Consider the following 18,198-nt stretch of genomic DNA (forward strand, 5'->3'; position numbering starts at 1 on the left):
CAAATTTCCCCTGTCCAATACAATGTGAACAATTCAGAAACAGAATTACCTGGAAAAACTCAGCAAGTCTGGCAGCATCGGCGGAGAAGAAAAGAGTTGACGTTTCGAGTCCTCATGACCCTTGCACAGAACTAGGCGAATCCCAGGAAGGGGTGAAATATAAGCTGATTTAAGGTGTGTGTGTCTGTGTGTGTGTGTGTGTGTGTGTGTGTGTTGGGGGGGGGGGGGGGGGGCAGAGACATGGAGGGGGGTGGTGGGGTGGGGTGGTTGTAGGCAAAAGCAGTGATAGAAGCAGATCTCCGCCGATGCTGCCAGACTTGCTGAGTTTTTCCAGGTAATTCTGTATTTGTTTTGCATTTCCAGCATCCGCAGTTTTTTGTTTTTTGTTTTTATCAAGGTGAACAATTCTGTCGAAGGGTCATGAGGACTCGAAACGTCAACTCTTTTCTTCTCCGCCGATGCTGCCAGACCTACTGAGTTTTTCCAGGTAACTCTGTTTTTGTTTTGAACAATTATTGTGTAATGTTCTTCTCTCATCTGTAAACTCCATTGTTCCGGTGCGTGGGGACATCTGCTGGCCGGAACCGAAAACTGTAACAGGGCGGCTCAGATTCACATTTACTGTCAGTGTTACGAAAACAACCACAATGTGCAATGTAAGCAAATAGTTTCTGTCTGTTAATTATGTTATATTGTTCCACATTATATAGAGGGAAATGAGTAGAATAGAGAAATAATAACGATATTGTTTCACTCATTGGATTATTGTAAATTAACCGTGTTATCCTTTACTAGACATTAAGCACCATTTCTGTCTGATTTCTTAGGTTTACATGACTGAATAAAACGTACACAAATATCAATAAAAACTAAGCTGATAGCTTCACTGGAAATAAAAGCCAAAGAGATGGGGGAGAAATACAAACAGAATAAAATGAAACAAATCTGAAAATGCTGGACAGGCTGATTCTGAAACATCTGTGGAGAAATTCGGGTTAACAGTTCAGTGCCCTGAACTTTTTCTAGACCTGAAAAGATAATCCAGCTTCTCCACAGAGAGATTTGAACTTTCCCCATCTTTATTTTAATAATGTTTTATTTTGGTTTCAGAGTTGCTTATTTTGTATTAAAACATTCTTTTTTAAATTCCATGGGCCCAAATCTTCCTGTCTCTGGATGGTCAGAAATGAGGTGTTTGTGAGAAGATGTGTGTTAGGATCCTGTAGAAGTCCTGACTCGGGGACTTTCCTTACTAAATGGGTCAAGGGAGCTGAACAGGCTTTTCCTGTTCCCACATCCTGGGTTGTTCTTCCCCGGTGTCTTGGGGATGACACTCGGCAGTAAATAGGAACTCTCTGCTTCTTTCTTGCCTGTGAGCTGTCTGATTGGGACTCTTCCTGTTAATCCTGTTTTATTGTCACCCTCACAACGTCTGAACTGTTGCTTTCTTTCCCATGGTCTCTAAGATTATTAACCAGGTTCGGAAGGAATCAGTGACCCTGACCAGTAACAGCCGTTTCCTAATGGTTATCCACAAGGGCGGTTCAGATACTCTCGTCACTTCATCATTAACGACCATAATTAAAACATAAAAAATCCATAACTGCAGCAAAAACAATAACTTCCATTTATAGGGCGCCTTTAACAAAGTAAAATGTCACAATTTGCAGGAGGGTTACAGACAAATTTGACACAAGAACAATGTAAATAGGAGCAGGAGTAAACCACACAGCCCGTCCACCCTGCTGCGCTATTTCATATGATCAGGGCCAGGACTCCCTTCCCTCCATCCGAAGAGTTGGTGGTGAACACTTCCCCGCCAACTCCCACTGCCCCGCAGCCATTTCTCCTTGTGATGAGCATCAATTGGCTGCAGGTGGAACTTCCGCCCATCACTGGGAGGAAGTCCAGCCCCAGAGAGCTGCTGGCTATCCTGATTGGCCGAGCGGTCTCTGGTCCCTGAGGCTCCAGGAGTGGAAAGGACCGGGACTGGAAGCAGCTCCCAGAGCCTAAATCCCAAAATTCCAGCAACAGGTAAGTTTTGGGGGCCTCAGTCCGGGTTGGGGGGGGGGGGGGGGGGGTGCGGTGGTGGCCTTGCAGCTACCGGGCTTAAAGGGTGGGGGCAATTTTTTTTTTATTCGTTCATGGGTTGTGGGTGTCTCAGGAAAGAAAGACTTTATTGCCCATCTGTAATTGCCACTGAACAGAGTAGCTGATTAAGCCACTTCCCAGGGCATTTCAGAGTCAACCACATTACTCTGGAGTAATGTAGGAGTTTGGAGTCACATGTAGGCCAGACCAGGTAAGGATAACGTATGAGAGATTTCCTTCCCTAAAGGACATTCGTGCACAAGCTGGGTCTTTACAACAATTGACAATGGTTTCATAGTCACCATTACTGAGACTAGTTTCTATTCCAGAATTTGTTTAAGTCAATTCAAATTCCACCAGCTGCTGTAGTGGGATTTGAACCCGTATCCCCTGAGCAGTATCCTAGGAATAGGGATTACTATTCCAGTGACAATACCACTACATAACCATACCCACTCCTGATGGAGGGGCATTCACTCCTTCTCTCAAGGCCTGAACTGGATCATTGTCAGGATCCTCCATACTCGGGAAGTACTCCCGCCAGATTAAAAATTGAGGCTGGGCAGGAAAGGGCCGTTAAGTGAATATATTTAATAAGGAAATTGATAGATTTCCGGACTCTAAAGGTGTCAAGTGTTATGGGGAGAGAGCAGGAGGATGGTGTTGAGATAGAGGACCAGCCATGAACATACTGAATGGCGGAGCAGGCTGGAAGGGCCGAATGACCGAGTCCTGCTTCTATTTCCTATGTTTCTCAATTGGGACAGGGGTGGGCAGCCCATCTGAGACCTTGTCCACCCCAGCATTAAATTGCTGAGAGATCAGGCAGGCGTGAATGCAGTGGGAAGCCTATGTGATATTTAATATTCAAACACCATCCCCTCCTCTCTCTGTGCTGCTGCTCTCGTCATGCTCCTGCTCCCCCTCTGGTCCTTCTCTCTCCTGCTCTTGCTCTCTCTTTGATCCTGCTCTCTGCAAGCTCATGCTCCTCCTGTGGTCCTGCTCTCTCTTTGCTCCTGCTCTCTCTATGCTCCTGCTCTCTCTATGCTCCTGCTCTCTCTATGCTCCTGCTCTCTCGTGCTCCTGCTCTCTCTGTGCTCCTGCTTTCTCTGTGCTCCTGCTCTCTCATGCTCTTGCTCCCTCTTTGCTCCTGCTCTCGGTGAATGCAGTGGGAAGCCTATCAGTGATACTGCACGCTCAACCAGCCGCCCCCTTCGGCCACCCTCCAACTTCCCGGCCAACCGCCTGCAAACCAGCCAGCCACAGTGCATCAAATTCAGGCCTCTTTTCGCAGCTCACAAGCTGTGGGAAGCTCAGCCCACTTTTACTCTTATTGTTCTAACAACGTTGAAGTTTTTCTCTTCCAGTGAAAGCAAACTGTTTTAGTTTTATTTCTAGTAATATTACAGGCATTTGGAAATGTGTCTGATGAAAGAGCAAAAAAAAAAGCTCTTGGGCAAAGCTGAGACAAACACCAAAAGGATTGAAAAAAAATGATTAAAATAGTTTTTGCTTTGTCTTTTACCTGATTACTAAAAGTTGACACAGTTGTGCACATTTGAGAATGTTTGCTCCACCCTTTTGAAAAGAAGCAGAGAAGTTCACCCTTTCCACTGTCAGCAGAGTGATTATTGAACTAAAACCTTTCCCTTTTACAGATGTGTCTTCATCCCATTTGTTATCTTACAGGACAAACTGCTTGAGAACAGGAGATTTGGGAGTTATCCCTAAACCGTTTGCAAAAACTTCAGTCTCTGATGTAAAACACTGGATTATGTGAATATTATTGGATGATAACTTCCTCCAGGGTTCATGCGTGAGAGCAAAGAGTAATTAATGGGATGTCCCACTTAGAATATAAGAGCAAAATCACACCAATAAATGGAAATGAATAACGATACTTGATTAGAATATATCATGCATATAGATCTATGGACATTTTAATGACAGTCAGGAAAGTGTAGATGAAACTAGTACTTTGAAAGCGTTTTCTTGAGATCTTTGTGTGTTTGTCTCTGAATGATTTAAGGAAACTCCTTTTGATAGTCTGTCCACTCCCTCGGACATTGCAGCACACGAGGGAGATAAGTAAATATCTGCAGGCAGATGCCACCTCTTCCTCCCATCAACCCCTTTCCCCAGAACAACTTCTGGTACTGGTAAGATGACCTAAGTTTGAAGAGTGATTTGTATTAGATGGCATGATACTGGCATATCGGTATGAGTGTGCAGATCTGTTTTGTTAACGTGCAGTAACTAGCATGTGGAAATGTCCTGCACTGGAGAATGGGCCCCAGACTTGCTCCGATACTTGGCAACAGAACCACATAAATGGATTCATGTGATCAGTACTGTGATAAAACATTGTAAATCACCAAGGCATAAAACAAATATTCCACAGAAGAAGTGACATTAGAAGAATCGGGGTACAATTAAACACACTGGTACCTAACAGGAGGAGGAAAATTTAAATGAAAAGGGATTTTGATTTTGAAAATATCCACAAGGTGGATGCAGGTGAAGAGAGCTGGAGAATCTTTAAAGTCCATGCATAAACTTTTGTTTGAACTGTATGTACTTACGACATTCCAACAATTTAGAATTGCGTGAGGTGATCTGCAGGTGGGGAGGATGAATCAAAGTCAATAGTTACCACGTTTTACTGGAAAAGGTTTTAAATGTATTCTTGGGGGCAGCTCAAAGGTTTATGTTGTTGATTCTGATCATTTTAATACCTTTGGTATGTTATCTACAGTTTGTAATCAAGTAATTAGGAAAAGAAGGTTAAAGGTTAGAAATAGATGGATTAATCAGAAATCTGTTTGTGAGAGGGCTAATTGTTGGTGGGGCTAATTTTTCGAAGAGGTGACCAGGTGTGCAGATGAGAGCAATGCAATTGACGTAGTCTACTTGGACTTCAGCAAAGCTTTCAGCTTTCTTCCAGTTGTTCTACTCAGGCCTCTCCCTCTCTCTCTCTCTGTGTCTGAATTTAGTTCCTGAAATGTTTACTGGCTATTCCTCTTATGATCAAAGAATTGCCGGCAGTGTTCCAGTTCAAAGTGGAATTATTAAGGAGCAGATTAGCGTCAGTTTATGAGTTCGGTCCAGGGCTCAGCTCGCCTCTAACAACGCTGACCCACTGACTGTGCGACGCTCCCTCATTCCCGAAACTCTGACAGTGAAGCGCTCCCTCATTCCTGACCCACTGACTTTGCAGTGCTCCCGTTTTCCTTACGCTTTGAACGTGCAATGGTCCCTCATTTCTGACCGACTGTGAATGCAGCTCTCCCTCTGTTTTGACCAACTGATAGCATAGCGCTGCCTTATTGCTGACCCTCCGACAGTGCAGCGCTCACTGAGTCCTCATCCATTGACTGCGCAGCGCTCCTTCAGCAGTGAGACCCTAATAGTGCCACAGCTAGAAACGGGACTGCAATACGAAGTAAAGGGGAAATGGAGAGAGCTCCATGGATGTAGCGGGTTGTATTGATTTGCAATTCACTGCCTGAAAGGGTGGTGGAAGCAAATCAATTTTGATTATTGTAATGGATTTCATTAATTCGTAAAGTTGAGAGGTTAAGTGCTTATGGAGAAAGTAAAGCGGGTGGAACTAATAGGATAGCTCTTTCAGAGAGCCTTCATCATTCTATTATGATATGTTTTAATGAGGGTCAGAAATCTCTGGACAACGGCAAATGCCGCATTAATCACCAAGCCCTGCACCACCAGCACTGCCGCCTACCCAGCCCACCCACCCCCACCCCATCCCACCCCACCCTCATCCCCCACCCCCCCACCACTGCTTGAAGTGTTAAATGGTCAGTGAACTGAACTCTGTTTCATAATTATTGAATCCCTCCCACGAATAGACTAGCTGCCATCTCACCAACAACCATATACTGGAGTTTAATACATCAGCTGTCAGTTCACCCAGTGTTAATTCGGGGATCGGATGGAACTGGGGACAACACATTTCCTGGGAGACCGAATCGGCACTAACAGATCGGGAGCTGGAGAGTCAGGAACAAGACAACTGTGACACTCTACTCTCTTCACAGACTCTTCATCTCTCTCAGTGCCAAGAATGATTGATATTATTGGCCTTATGATCATCAAGTATCCTGCAGGGAATGTTCCCAAATGGAAAATTTTAAGGCAATGTTCGCAAGCTCTCAGTCTATACTACAAGTTCAATTTCTGCTAACTTTGACATGTGAAAATGACTGCATAGATATATAATTTTCCAGAAATACAGACAGAGAAACGCTCTAATTGTTAGACAATGAGAGTTGAGACTGTATCAATTTCACCCCCAATATTTCTCACTAAATTACATAATGTTAGAGAGACTGTTTAGGCTCTAGACTTGATTATTCAAATGTCCCCCTTTCTTTTTCTCCAGCTCCCTATTCTCTGTAAGGGGTTCCTTAATATCTGACTCTTTGACCAAACTGCTTTCACGCGTTTAATTCTGCCTTCTGCGGCTTAGCGTAAGCTTTTTTGAAAGAGGTAAAATTCTTATTATTCACTTTGAGAGGCTCTACTACTTTAAAGGTGCCATAAAATGCAAGATGCTAGAATCATAGAGCGGTTCCAGCACAGCAGGAGCCTGTTATATCTGTACCAGCTCTCGACAAGAACAATTCACCGCAGCCCCTACCCCAACTTTTCCCCATTGTTCTGCAAATGTTTCCTCTACATCTAATGACCCAATTCTCTTTTGCAAGCAGTGATTGTAGCTGCCTCCACCACACGCCGAGGCAAGGCATTGCAGATTCGAATCTGCACAGAGAAATATTTTTTCCTGTCGCCTTTGCTTCTTTTGTTAATCACCTTAAGCCCTCCTGTTCTCAATGCTTCCAGCGTTTCTCTCTACCACCTGCATCCACACTACTCGTGATCTTGAATACTCTATTAAATCTCCTTTCAACCTTCTCTTCCCCAATTAGAAAATCTATCTACATGAATGAAGTTCCTCATCTATTGAACCATACTGTAGAAAAATTTCCGCACTCAGTCTAATGTCTTCACGTTCATCCTAAAGTGTGGCAACCAGAACAGGACGAAATACTGCAGCTGAGGATAAAACAGTGTTTTACATAATTTTATCATCAGTCCCTTGCTTTTGAACACTTTGCCGATAGAATGTGCTCCATGTGAAAAGGTGCTACACGATGGAACATCTGTTCTTATTCAGTGAATGGAAAGATCCAGGCAGAATGGCCCCCTTCTCCTCTGTAATATTTCTGTGTCTCTTGGTCTGTATAAAATAAATGTTTCATCATGGGACATGAGTTATTGATCAGTAAGCGGAGTAAAGAATCTACGCCTGAATTTGTGAACAACAATCCTAATTACACATTGACCGTACTTAATGGCTGTTGTGAGCTAAAGGAAAGTGCATTTAAAGGTCAGCAGATACCACAGGTATCAGCTATCTCTTCATTTCAAGACAAGGTGAATCAAATGTAAGTGATGTGCGTCACGAACTTCATGTCAGTGAGTGGGAACGGTTCAGTAACAAAATCTTGAGAAAAACAACCCCACCGACCAGCATGGTGGTGAGCATGGTTACCGCCCAATCAGTGAACCCGGGTTCGAATCTCAGCCAGTCACATGTTCGAATGCAATTGCGGGTGTAATCCTAATGACAGTACCTTCCAGCTTCCTTTAAAAATTAACTCCGTGTCCTGTAGACTGAAATTACGGAGGAAAACTCAGAAAGTTCAGGGAAAACTCAGCCGGTTTGGTGACTTCTGTGAAGAAAGAACCATGCTTAACCCTTCAAGTTCAATATGATTCTTATTCGGAACCGGGGAGTAGCAGAAATGTGATGGGCTTCCTGCGGCTGAATGAACGGCGGAGGGGCTGGTGGTGCGCAAATGATCTGGTAAAAGTGCAAAAGACTGCGGAAACTGGACATTTAAAATAAATACGGAAAATGCTGGAGAAACGAAGCGGATCTGGCAGCTTCTGTGGAGAGAGAAACAGAGTTAAAGTTTCGAGTCCGCATTACCCCTCCCGCAGCGCTGCTGAGTTGTTCTGGCATTTTCTGGTTTTAGTGCCAGAATAGATCTGGTATTGGATTGAATTCAGAAAGCTGTGAATGACAATGAAAAGTATACAGTCTTGATCAATATTTCTGGAAATGGTCATGTTAAATATACAATATAACAGTTTTTTTTAATTTTTCAGGCAGACGATATGAAGGAACTCTCTATTCGATTTCCTTCTATGCAGGGGAAAGAACCCCGCCACCTCCTTGTTGCTGCAGTGAAATATATGTTTGTTTTTTTGGAAATTGATTAATTAAAGATCAGCCAATGGCAGCCAGTCGTTTCCCGTTTTTAAATTTCATGGTCAGAGTTTGGTTCAAACCTGCCTGCTTCAGCAGATTCCTGCTCGGGATGCTCACTGACTGTGTTTAAAAAAGGGGGACATGCAGCAGACTCGCTATTAACAACTCCTGTTTTAAAAAGTGTGCAAGCAACAGTTCTGAAAGTAGCCGGGGCCAAGCCGACAGCGCTCAAATCAACAGGGGGAACGCTCCTCGCAAACAGCTCACTCCCAAAGGGAGAGTCCCAAGGACGGAAGTGCGCATCAGCCACCGGCGGAGTCTAGGAGACTCATCACTCCAGGGCTGGCACTGTGGCACAGAGGAAGATCCGTCGCTACCAGAAATCCACCCAGCCGTTCATCCGCAAACTCCCCTTCCAGCGCCTGGTTTCGGGAGTTCGCTGGAGACTCCAAGGCAGAGCAGCAGCATCCGCAGACACCCGCAGCTGCCCGTCCGTACCCACCAGGATCTTCACAAAATGCTGGTAGGTGTCCCCGTCTCTCCGGTGGGGGTGTTGTGGGGAAAGGGGGTTGTTGGTGCTGGTGGGCGGACGGTATGCCGAATATCCAGAAGAGCAGCGCTGAGAGCTCCAAGAGCAAGTGAAGTGGGAAAAATTTCAACCGATAAAACGCAAAGAGCAAGTCTTGTCCTTTAGCCTGAGCTTCCCCGCCGCCCTTTCCTCTTGCAGACATGTCTAGTGGCAGACTGTAAAGAGAATAACCAGGCTACTCAGCATTTACTCTTCTTATACACTGATTGGTTGCTGTTTAAAAAACCTTCTTCCTGTATTTTTCCCCAATCTGATAATTGGGAGATAGGCGAGGGTGGGATTTACCCGCCACAACAGTCAGACCAGAGATCTTCCCCATTTCAAAATGCCCGTCAATTTCGGTGTGGGAAAGGAGCGCTTTGAAATAAACGCCGTCCTCATTTAGAGATTTAAAATCCTTTATTTTTAGCTTGCCGTATTCTGCTCTTTCCGTCACCAATCTAAGGCGCAGTTTTAAAATCCTATATCAATTCTGGTTCATCCTGCTGTCGCTTTTATACTTAACGGGCGGGGATAGATCCCTATTCACACACATTCCCTGAACAGAAACATTTCACTTCAATGTTTCTCAAAGTGAAAATTAGACTTGAACATTCGTCCCTATTCACAGACACTCCTGAAGGAATTCTGGTAGAGCCGAGCCCTGCACCGAGCTCTCACACTGTCCGTAATCGACTCTTTAATAATCCCACTCCGGACTAGAACACTGCCGGCAGTTGTTAATAACATGATTAGTCAGTGAACATTTCAGAAACTAAATTCAGAGCGAGATAGAGAGAGAGAGAGTGGTGGGGTGGGGGGTTTGGTGGAGAGGAGGGGGCGAGAGAGATGGGTCCAGAAAGAACAGCTGGAAGATGGCTGACAGCGGCAAAAAAAGAAATCAACCCAAGCACAGCGTCGTATTCGCGAGTCCTTCTGGAACAATGCAAGTTAACATCCTGTCTGAAGGATGTGCTACAAGAGCAGCTGCACTCTCAGTCGCAATGTCATCTATACCTTTTGTAAGCATTTGCAGTGTCTTCCTAGTCTCCAAAGGGTTGGTCTTAACCGTCCTGCTTTTCTCACCAACAGCCCCTTGAAACGCCGCAGCGGCAGACCAGCCAGCACTGTCACAGGTTACACCGTTGCCAATCAATTTTTGGAGACATCAGCCCCAGAAGCCGGACATACATCGCTGCGGGTCAGCACGAAAAATGACTGATAGCATTGTAGACTGGGACAGGTAGGACATAAGGATCAAAGACCCCTCAATAGGAGACAAACTCAACTGGTGAGGTCAGATAACCATATCTCCATGGCCCTGTTTTTAAAAAGTGAATGCTGGCAAAATGCGAGAGATTGTCGAGTGCATTAAAGAATGTATCCGGAGAATACCTACACGTGTTTGCAGGACAGCAGCAGTCACATGAATAAGTGAAAAATTACAGCCTGTGGCACCTGAAAATAGTCTTGCAAATATGAAAATTCCAAGACATCAAGCTAATTTTTGGATTAAAATGTTTCTGCATTGTACATTCAGACAATATCCCTTCTGTGTGAATCCCTTCAACATCATATGATGTTCCAGGTGTCCAGGTATTCTAAAATAGTGGCTCGATGCCCAACACCTCAACGCATATCCAATACATACCAGGCTGAGTTCGGGACTGTGATAGAGCCCACCTCCACCACTTGGATGAGTACACCCACAAATGCACTAAAGCAGCCCCACACAATTCAGGCTAGAGTAGTTGGCTTGATTGACACACATGTGACCAGACAATAGAAATAAGCCTTCTCCATCACCAGTGTACTGAGACTGGAGTGTGGACATGTCACAGTAAGCAATTCCACAAGTTAACGTGTTGAGTACAACATTACCTCTCTGCCTTGCGAGCACTATTTGCAAGAGCGGAAATACTACGGGAAAGCATGACCTCCAAGTTTTCTTCCAAGTTTATTTCCAAGAACACAGCATTTTGATCTGGATACATATGGCCATTCTTTCATTATTCCTGTAGTAATATCTTGTATTTCCCTCCCTGTCAACACTCTGAGAGCACCACCACCATTCAGACTGCAGAGTTACTGAAGCATCTTCCCAGCTTAAATAAACAGGAATAGCTGCCGGCCTTGACAGCGGCACCCACCCAAAAAATAATAAGTAACAGGGCTAACCACACGGATCTGCAAAACTGCGATGTTATTGTAAATCATTGCATTAGACATGAGACATTTAAGTGATGACCAGATAATTTGTTTAAAGTTGTGAGGATTTTGATTAAGTGAATTGTGTACTTAGTATGATAAATCCGAAAATAGGGGACACAAATCTTACCTTTACAACCATTAAATGAAAGTACAATTACATTAATGCAGATGGCCATGAAGGAATAACAGGGTCAAAAAATATAACAATATAGAAACTGCCAGGAATTTGCTTCAGCAGTTTCTTGCTTCATGGGACCAGCACAGATGTGTTGGGTTAGTGATTTCCTTCTAACGTGTAAAATTGTAAAAGCAGGAAATGAAATAAAAGAATACAAGAGCAAAATGCATTAATTTGCCTCTTTTAATGCAACAAAACCCAACATCCCATGACAATTCATAGAGCCTTTATTGAACAAAAATGAATGCCAAGTCAGAGTAAGATGTACAAGCAGAGTTGGCATTAAAAAAATCGGTTTGAACAAGTGAGTTTTGAAGAGGGCTTTTAAACGAAGCGAAATGTGTCCGGATGGAAATGGGTTTGGGGTGTGGTTTACAGAACCTGGGCCACACGAATGATGACACGTCGGGAAACGGGGGAGCAAAGGGCCGAGGCAAGACACAAGTGGCTATACCGAGTGGAGCAGCAAAGAGTCACATGAAGTGCACTGAACACGCAGGTGAGCGTCAGTACTTGAGCACTTTGTGTCAATTGGATGCCAATGTAGGTCCTCAATATGTGCAATGCTTTATGAGTAGCCTTGGTTAATGAAAATTATGACCACGAGCGCATTGAACTATTCGCATCTACAGGTGACACCTCCATGGATAAGTTTCTTAGCAGCAGGTGTGTCCTCTCAGGGACAGGTGATGTTACAAGGGAGAAATGGAGCTCTCTGTGTGATGAACAGGATATAAAGGCCATAATCACAGCGGGCTGGCTTACAGGATGTCAAAATTGTACACAGTGTGAAGCAGCATGACACAATAACTGTGGAAAAGGATAGAATTAGTGGCAAACATACTGAGTTTGCAACAGGAACCAAGGCTGGTAGCTGTTATCTATCCGATGCTTAACTAGACGAGATTGCATCACATTCATATTTCGATTCAAACAAGCAGCTCCACAAGCCAAAGGCAGTTCATGTTGAGAAAGATGGTGGCGTTGTAGATCTAGGCCACAGCAATGTACCTGGCTTTATGATATCACGAAGTTGCAGCATGTAAATGCGAAAGAGGAGTGCTCCAAATATAGATCATTGTACAAGTACACATATAGCAAAGCAGGGTCAAGACTAGCAGCTATTGGTGGAGATGCTCTGCCTACGACATTTTATGTAAGAAATGCAATCCCACTGAGCTGGTAAATGGAAGATAGTTGTTTCAGTTGAGTGGGGTGTTAACGGTTTAGAAGCTTACAAGGTTGTTTAGGATGCGAGTGGAGATCTACGATGCTCACAGTTATTATATATTATACCGGATTTCTATGAATGTAAAGTGACTGTATGGACTGCAGATTTGAAATGTGACTTGGTTGTAAAGTTAGAAAGGAAGCTTTTGTTCATGTTCAGTTTTACATTATCGTGAAAGTACTTTAACAATTAGAATGAATGGATATTTAAGCCCGTTCTTTAACTCCTCTCTAAATTTACTCTGGGTCAGGGCATAAATGCACGTGTTGGTGCACGAACTCAGAAGCCGGAACATGAATCCACATTGTTGAATGATAAATGCTGGATTGCTAAATTTTTTGTCTGTATAATTATAATTTACAACTTGCCAGTTTAACGAATGTACAACATAGGTAATCCACAACAGTACAAAATTGGCGGACAAAGCAAAGAGTAAAACGATGGATTTCCTTCGGTTCTCTATTTCCGGGTCAGTATGATTCTCTGCCTTTCCTTGTCCCCGGAGACTCCTCCGGAGCCGATTGACAATAATAATGTTCCTGGCAGTCAGAGAGTTGAACACCAAAATTAAGACAAATGGAAGCAACGGTGTTAGTATACTGTCAATCCACTCATACGCTATCCAAAATGAAGAGGTATAATAGTCTGCGGCTAGAATGCAAAACCATGGCACATTGTCAACAATTGCTGAAGGAATAAAGACAAAGTACCAGGGAATGGACCTCAAACAGTTGACAACGCTCACAATTACTACAACCACAATCGCAGTTCTCTTGGTGCAATATTTTTGTTTTAGCTTCTGGTAAGAAATGGCTACAAACCGATCAAAGGTAAAGGCGACAGTGAACCAGACAGAGCAATGCAAAACTGCAAGAAAGAGGACAATTTTCAGCGAGCACAGAGGAGTAATGAATAAGAAATTAATTGGGAAATAAATGTTATTAATTCGATTCAGTATAACATCAATGATGACGAGCAGTAGATCTGCTGTTGTCATTGCCATTAGATACTGAGTGATACATTTGGAGAGGCCGCATTTCCCTCGTTTCAGGATCGCAATCGCCGCTGAGTTAACTGAGGAAATAGAAATACACAACCACATATTAGTTTGAAAATTCAGAGAGAGAAGTTGCATTACGTTAACAGGGCTTAGTGTAAAAATTGTAATTATGTAGCAATTAAATACATGTATTGCCTTTCTACGGAAAAGTGCAATGTATATTGACATCATAAAATTGCAATGAGGACAAATATTTAACACAATCAATGGAATAAAAACTCGATTAGTAATAAACGTTAAAAGTAAATCGAGGAATTACAGTAGAGATAAAACGTTACAATGATCTATAATGCAATTAAATATTTTGTTTGGAGAATGACATTGTTGATTAACTCGTAAGGCGAAGTTGTGATTTCAAATCACAAGTTCCAAAAGTAAATTCAATAATGCTGCTGATGTGTGGAGTGGAATGAGAAACAAACTTAGAAACGGACATAGAACCAATACTGATTGAGTATCTCCTTAGGACAAAGAAACAATCACCTGAACTGACAGCCTCAAACATGTCATTAGGTTAAATGATGGTTCACCAAAACTCGATTTTCGGGTTTTCATCAAAAATGTATGAAGTCCAGAAATAGGAGAGGGAGGAGACTCTTTTGCCTGTCGAACCTTCTCTGCCATTCAGTATTTTTGATCCAATTGTGGCTTTTACTCCACTTCCTTTGGGACCCGAAAACCCCTCAAATCCCTTTTCTATCGAAAAGATTTCTAACTCAGTCTTGAATATATTCAATGAGAGAACTCCACTGATCTCTGGTGAAGAGATTTCCAAAGAATAACGAACCTCTGAGAGAAGAAATTCATCCTCTTACAAAACAAGTTACATATGTCACAGGTTTTAATCAAATACAGGACAAGAGGAACAAAGTGTTGGGAAAACACAAGGAAAGCTAGGAGGGAATAGATGACCAAGGCGATGATTTTGGAATCAAGAACAGATGATAACGGTGTAAGGAACAAAATAAAATATGGGTCTAGAGGAGGTGTAACTGCAAAAGTCAACGTTACCAGAAACTTGCCTCTTTTACTTTGATCCATCACACATTTCTTAATTTATTCTCTCATTCCTAACACTGCATCGCAAATCTTTCATCCCACTCTCTCCTACTCTCCCCATTTTCCTTCCTCCTCAGTTGGTCTTGGATTGCCTTGCGAAAATTGGAGCAAGGGACAGATAAAGGATTTGGGAAGGAGAGGTCCAGATGAGCAATATAACAGTTAAAGTGCTAGGGATAGTTAATGGTTAATAATAGATACAATGTGGAGTTTATATTATGAGTCTAGTCTAAGGTCGAATGCTGCACTGACAATTTGAAGTTCGTTTTAAAATGATTCCTGTTCTCAAAAGCGAATTTCATGACATTAAAGGGACGGAGTCGTGATGAATAGGAATTTGGTTGTAATTCCGAAAGCCCTCAAATGTTGTGAATTGTTACTTTTTTAAGTGTAAGAAAGTGCATAACGGTCTCCCTCAGTAAACCTGAGACATTCCTCGTGTTAGTTTACACTAATTAGCTGAATTTCGACATACAGAGAATAATTTCAAAATGCTAAAATTACACAAGGCATGGAATTATATTAATTTGCAAGGAAGGTAACAGGCGTCAGGTGGGCAGAGGCTGAGAGTTGAAAGGTTAAAAAAACAAGGCAGATGAAAGCTGAAATTGACAACTGTGGTGATTCATTTTGGAAGAAACATGCTGAGAGGTGAACCAACTACATTGTTCACTTGTATACAGTTGGAGGCGCCACTGTGGTCCGGCTGGAAGCTCAAGTTGAGAAAGCTGTAAACAAGGCATAAAAGCTTTGCAAGTTGAGGGGTTATAGAGGAGAAAAACAACAAGGTAAAATGAAACATTTACTAATCACTGGTTGGACATGAGCTATAGTGTTTTGTGAAATTCTGTGAAATACAATTCATGGAAGATCGAGAGGCCTTCAAGGGGAAGGTGTATACGAGATAGATTGGAACTTCACTAAGGCTGGTAGATTTTAGTTATGTGGAGAGTCTGGGGAAACTGGGGTTACTCTACTTTGAACGGGAAATGGTCATGAAGCTATAAAAGTGGGGCTAAAAAATACCAATTGCTTGGATAGTTAAGATCATTGGACACTTGGTCCTGGCAGCAGGCCCAGTAACCAAGAGGCACAGATTTATGATAATTAAAACAAAACGAAGAAAAACTAAGCAGGGAGGAAATGCAGAGGTTTGCCATTTACTCCACAAGTTGCCATGTTCTGAAATATTTGCTTAATTTAGTGAAATAAACAGATGTTTCCGAAATTTAAAAAAACAAAATGGACCTCCACTTAAAAAATAACAACTGCTAAGTGACGGGGAAAGAGCGGGGGCACGGAATTATTTGATATCTCCATCAGAAGATGAGCTACATGGCTTTATTCTATGCTATGTGATATAATGAAATAAACAAGTGCCAGCAGTAAAAAATGACTTTGTAGCTTTTGGATTGTTACATAGGCCCAATCGGTCCAGTACTGTACTTTAGCTAAAGCGATAATAGTTCTGTTTGGTTGACTCTTAACGACATTCTGAATTGGCTTGTAATCCATTCAGTTGTATCAATGGATAACAAGCGGCAATGTAGTTGCTCATTCAGCTCATGGCCTGTAACAGTTAAAGAAGGGGAGTCACAAGGGACAGGTAGCAAATATCAGCCCTGCCAGTGGTTCACATTTCTGAAAATCGAATCAAAACATGATTTTTCCCCCAAATTACTAATTTGTTTAAGTCTGAATTCGATTAAGAAATAAATAGAGCATCTGATGTTTGTGAATCGAGGTCATCGTTTAAATAACAATTAATTCTATATATTGTACAAAACATTCAATAAAACTGATTAGTACTTGAAAATAAAACTGAAGTACATGCACTTACGTAACTGCTTTCACTACCACAAGACTTCATAAAGTTCTTCACAGGCAATGAAGTTCTGTTGAACTGTTGTCAATGTTTTATTTTACGAAATGCAGTGGCCGCTTTGTGCATTACAAATTCTCACAAGTAGCAATGTAATGTCAAGAAAATCAGTGTCTTTGTAAGTATTGTTGGGGGATAGGTTTTGGCTAGCACATCCTGGGAAACTCTCCTTGTTTATTAAATAATGCCATGCGATCTTCAACACCCAACTGAGAGATAAGGGACTCCGCTTTCCGACTCTTCTGAAAGGTTTCACTCTGACAGTGAAACTCTCCTGCAAAACCTCACTGAAATGTCGGCCGTTACCTCTGTTCCCAAGACCTGGAGTTGGGCTTCAGCACATGACCTTCTGAGACAAAGGCGAGAGTGGTACCTACTGAATATGACTGACACGTTTTATTACAAAATTAAACATTTTTGCAATGAATTAATTTCCGGCTATGAGTCAAAGAGTCTATCCTTGGGGCTGGGGATTTATGGTGTTTTGCCAATTTTCAGGCCTTTGGTCAAATTGGTGAGAAAGCTTTCAAAGAGCATATTTCTCCTGATGTGATTGAGGCTTTTATGTAATTAATAATTGTTACAGCAATCATTCAGTTTGGCTTTGTTCCTGGGGAAAACTGCTCTCTTGCAATTGAACCATTAAGGGCAAACGATGGAGGTCTGAAATGCACAGGAGGATGCTTTATCAATAGGTGCAATACTGGAGCATTGAATGATAAACTTGAATTACTCCAGCTTTAACCTGACGTTTACTTGTGTCCATTAGTCAACATATAGAGTGGTTATGTGCAATATATTTCATGTAATGTCGATTGTACTTTTGCCTCCTACTGTTTGTACAGACAATGTATACCATTTAAAGCTGAATAGCTTTACTTATCTTACTTTGCCTCTATTCCAACAAAAACAGGTAATTTTTTTAATGCTACGTCAAATAGTGAGAGATAGAGAACCTTTTCGGACTGTAGCACAAAATCAGAGGTATTGTGTCAGTTGCCAATTACAATCAATGCCTGCTATTTAATTGCATTTACAGCAATGGTCCTACATATCGGTTGCTGACTATGAAAGCCAGCTGATCCAATGCCGTCTCTTTTGTGCTTCTATTTGAGATGAATGTCTTCCCCTCAGAGCTTAAAATGCCACAACACATAAATACATTAAGTATGGAGTGTTACATTGCATAGGAATTAATATAACACACCTCATGATACATGAATGCAACGGCAAATAATAATATGCTGGTTCTCATCTCTAAGGTAATATTGAAATTAAATTTCTATGTGTGATATTGCAGGATGAGACCATGTAATATTGTACTATTTTACTTTTGAATGGCCAAAGAATTCTATCAATCCCACCATAACAGCCCATTCGATTACACCTTGCTAGGAATAAAATTAAACATTCATTTAAAGCATTCATGCAAAATAATTCTTTAAAAAGGCTGTAACTAAAATGATCTAATCGAACATGTCAAACACTTACCATTATGTAAGAACTAAAACTGGCCATAAACCATTATTTTATATTTAGACTCTGATTATTGCATTTACTCCGACAACATAAAGTGTATCGAACAGTGAAGAAAATAAATAACTTCTCTGTATAACAGTT

Source organism: Carcharodon carcharias (genome assembly GCF_017639515.1).
Source record: "Carcharodon carcharias isolate sCarCar2 chromosome 24 unlocalized genomic scaffold, sCarCar2.pri SUPER_24_unloc_2, whole genome shotgun sequence".
NCBI lineage: Eukaryota > Metazoa > Chordata > Chondrichthyes > Lamniformes > Lamnidae > Carcharodon > Carcharodon carcharias.